The sequence below is a fragment of the Temnothorax curvispinosus genome, unplaced genomic scaffold, assembly GCF_003070985.1.
Source record: "Temnothorax curvispinosus isolate PA1 unplaced genomic scaffold, ASM307098v1 QBEX01010636.1, whole genome shotgun sequence".
Taxonomy (NCBI): domain Eukaryota; kingdom Metazoa; phylum Arthropoda; class Insecta; order Hymenoptera; family Formicidae; genus Temnothorax; species Temnothorax curvispinosus.
The window spans coordinates 1-4,558 of NW_020220416.1; the positions used below are offsets into that span (position 1 = coordinate 1).

Sequence of the window (4,558 nt, forward strand, 5' to 3'; positions counted from 1 at the left end):
AATATTGTTAGATATTCTTGCTATTATTATTTTTTATGTACTACTACCTTATACCAGTATTATTCAATTTTATACTTTTTTATGAAACAAAACTAATTTAATTAAATTAAAATATGTAAAATTAATAATTATTTGTTAGTAAAAACTCACTGTTGTTGAAAACCTGGTCCAAAAAATATAGTGGGTACAGCATCTGGGTGAAGACGAGCCCTAACTTTATTAATTTTTTGTACCATTTGTTTTCAAAATGCAAATGGCACAAACGACAATTCTGGTGGGCATATTCTGGACCTTTAGGTTCTAGATCCAGCCTTCCACATGCTCGTACCCATTGCAGCCATCTGTAAATGTTGTACCATTTTACCAATGACAAAGTAATGCACACATTACAATTAAAAATATAATTTATATAAAAAATAATAATATTATATAAAGCAATGTGTTATACCTGTCTTGTTCCTTTGGAAATTTAAAAAAATGTCGTTGCACATCAATGAACTTCTTAACGCATTCTGGTACTGCACAGCTTGGCTTTCTTATCGCATTCATAATTAAAAATGCATTTTTAATTATTATGCAGCAACACCTGAAACAAAGCTAAGATCAAAGTGCTTCCAAGAGAATTGAAAACTTATATAATATTTATATAGGTTAACTATTCCCTTAGAAAAAAATTTCTCTTTTATGTTTCCTTCGCTTTTATCACTTATATCACTTATTTCACTTTTATCACTTTCTTCACTTTTCTTCACTTCATTCTTTCACTGTCTTTATACTTTGTAAACTCTTTTAACTTTAATCACATAAACGTATTCAGAGTCTGTCAAACACTTCTAACAGCTCTCAATAGCATTCAGTGACTAATTGAGCTAATTCCCTCCAAATTTCTGCTCCAATACAGATAGGCATTTATTTAACTGACCATTTAAATTTTAAGAGGGAGCGGAGCAGAACGGAGAAAGGAAGAGCAATTGAGAAAGAAGTTCAGAGAACGACGTTCAGATGGGGTTAGTGAGCGCTTACTTATTTCGCGCATGCGCACTCCATTTTGGACAACAAGAAATCAGGAGAGTTGCGCTACTGTATATATTGTGCCCGTGGCTATGCATTATGTATTTTTATGTAGATTGAAAATCCAGGAGCCATGGGCAGAATACAAAAACCATAGCGCATGCGCTATGATATCTGCCATTCTGCCATAGGCAGATAAAGTAATACCACAGCGCATGCGCTATGGCTTCTGCATTCTGCCTATGGCTCCTGTAATTTTATGTGCTTCCACCTTAACACTATTCGTCATGGGTAGCGACTGTGTTTTTACTTTACACGACTTGAAGGGTTCGACTGTTGCGCTTACCTAGGGTGCGTTCCGAAATTCACTGACAGTACTGCCAGTACTGTCACAATACGGAACGTTGGTCATCAGTAAAGCAGCATCGTCAGTAAAATGAATTTTGGAACGATTCTCAGTAGCGAGTAGCGCCGTTTTATCAACAAATATCTCCAATAGCAAGGACCCGTGCAGCTAATATGCAAAGAGGGACAGAATTGCATTATCTCTTCCGCCAATACAAGAATGATTTGAGTTTAGTTACGTGGGGTTCAATTTCTAAGTAATGTGTTACCTCTTTATACTTTCCATGTTTGTACTTTATAATTTTCTATATTTTTATATATTTATATTTATACATTTTATGCAATAATAATACATTGAAATTTATAGGATAATCTTTCACATGACATTTTATTTCTTATACCTTCTTTTTTTTTCTTAAGTTACAAATAACACTCGTACATTAATTTATCATTATTATGTACAAAATGGATAATCAAAACTTATATAATAATATCAATCTTAGAATAAGTGTTAGCCTTAGATAAACCTTGAAAATCTTAGTTTACATTTTTTAATAATAAAATAAAATTAAAACTGGTAATACTGATTGATGAAGTCATTACATGTGTATGTACAATTAATGTCTTTCCATTTGAAGATAACCGCTCGAGTCCGATATCCAATAAAAAAATTTATTTAATTAAACTCATTTTTTATAAAAAATAATTTATTGAATATCAAACTTTAGCACTATCTTCAGGTAGGAAGGCATTAATAATGACTCCATCTGTACAATTATATAATAATAACACTTTTACCTAAACTTGACTTCAAAGATTTCCCTTTTCTAACAAGCATTACATTTCTTCATAACATAAAAGAAATAAAAACAACTGAATCAATGGCTTCGATATAATATAAACAAATAAAAAAAATATGCACAGATACAACATGTGACATAGTTTAAGATCACACAAATGAGTTCATAGAATGAAATGTAAGACTTGTTTATTAATGTCAAAAACAAAAATATATATATTGGCACAAATATATTTGGCATAATAATAATCATGTACTTTGGTAAAAAATATTTCCACATTATGGTGGAACTTAAAAATTGTAGGCAATATCTAGGATGCTTTCGCAAAAAAATTAATATGTTCCAGATTAAAATGATCCTGCGCGGTAATTAGTCAAATCTGAAATTTCATTGAATAAATTTTCAATGAGATTCAATGAAATTTCAGATTTGACTAATCACAGCGGAGGATCATTTTGGTTTTGTCGCGAAAGCAGCCTAGCTTGCTAGCTATGCAGCAGCATAGTTGATAATGAGCCGTAGTGACACAAAATTAAAGATAATCTTAGGAAAGACAAGGAGATCAAAAACTAACAAAATAATAAAACTAATAATCACTTATCAGTTGTACTGTCCTAATTATAAGAGCTTGGTCCAAGGTATTGAGTATTTTCTATATCACAGTCCATAGTTGTTTTTTCCGCAGCATCAATTACCTTCAGACGAGCATCCAGAAGCTGTAAAAATTGAGTTCTCATAACCATCTTCTCTTTGTGTCGAATTTCTTTCCTTTCTTCAGACTGTCTATGCAACTTCTCCTTTGCCTCCAACTTTTTAAGATAATGTTCCTCCCTGTCACTTTTAATTTTGCTATAGATAGCATCTGCGAGCTCCTCGGCCCTGCTCTTTTTTTTCTTGTCTGCAAGACAAAAACAGTATGTAATTAGTAATTAGTAGACTTCAGATTATATACAAATTGCATATAACCCGAAGTCTAGTAATTACATTATAACATACTTTGATAAGTATCTGCAATTAACAAATATTACCTCCTTGAGAAGTGCATGACGCTGTGTCTGATACTGATGATGAGACAGAGTCTGAAGTATCGTTGCTCGGCCCACTGCTAGACGCAGTGCTCAACGGAGTCACCCAAGGGCGTTGCCCAAAAATCTTCTCCATGGTCTGAAATATGACAAAATATACTTCCGTATATAAATATTTCCAAATTATATACATGTTTTGCAATAAAAACATTTTTTCTTTACCTCATAAAATTCCCAGTTAGGAATACGTCCGTTGCCACTTTGTTTAGATGCATCCTTAATTTTTTTATACCTCCTCTTCAGGCTGTCCATTTTTGAAGAAATCTGTCCCCAAGAGAATGACTATCCCTTTGATCTCATTATTTTGGCAATTTCTTCCCAGTAAAATCTGTGGGCCCTCTTCCCAGACTTAAAAAGACTTTCTTTCTCACTATATTCGTGCAACAGCAGTAAAGTCGCTGCTGAGTTCCACTTCGCTCCACCTAAGAGGACCAAAAACAAAATAGAATACTTTGAGAAAAGATATTAATACTATGAAAAGACAAGAAACTTTGATAGATATGCTTATATAATTAAGAGTTAATTTTTTGGTAAATATATGACATTTCGAGGGAAATGTCACTATCATTTTCACTTACCATTTACTACTCTTGCAGCATCTTCAGCAGTTACAAATACTATTACATTTTCACCTTCTGAACTCTGAAGATGTAATTCTATCATACTTTCTGCCATGATAGAATATTAATATTTTTTATAATTACTGTAATACTAATAAAAATAATCAACTGCACTCCTATAGTTTACTTTCGTCTTTATTTCTTCATTAGTCTACATTTGCTTTCATGTTTACTTGTTCGTCGATCGTTCGTCTTTACGTCATTTTCGCGCCAATGCCTCTGTCGTCTGCTTTTACTGACGCTGCCTCACCTCTCGCGCTTCAGTATCGCCAGCAGATTTCTAACCTCGCAGTAGGTTATTAATGACGTCATGAGTGACGTCATTGACGATGCTGACCAGTACTGGCAGCAGTTTTCGGAACGATTTCCAGTACTGGCAGTACTGTCAGTGAATTTCGGAACGCACCCTAGCGGCCCCGAACAGAACCCTTCAAGTCGTGTAAAAACACAGTCGCTACCCATGACGAATTTCATACGGTTCTGCGCAGATGCCAGATGCAGCCATTTTTAAGTGGCAATTTCAAAACATTTAAGGTTGTACCAAGTGACTTTTGTCACATATCATGAGTAAAAAAGTGACGCATATAAAAGAAAGAAAACAAGAAAAATGAGAAAAATTACTAACATTAAAAATAAGTACGCATTACATGTATATGGGGCATTCCACGCCAATTCGCAAGGGGTCAAACTTCGACTT

At 33.6% G+C, this 4,558-nt stretch overlaps 1 pseudogene; it reads right to left on the minus strand.

Annotated features, from left to right (window-relative positions):
• Positions 1-724: 724 nt before the first annotated feature.
• On the minus strand, positions 725-4,486 carry LOC112460566 (annotated as a pseudogene).
• Between the last annotated feature and the right edge of the window lie 72 nt (positions 4,487-4,558).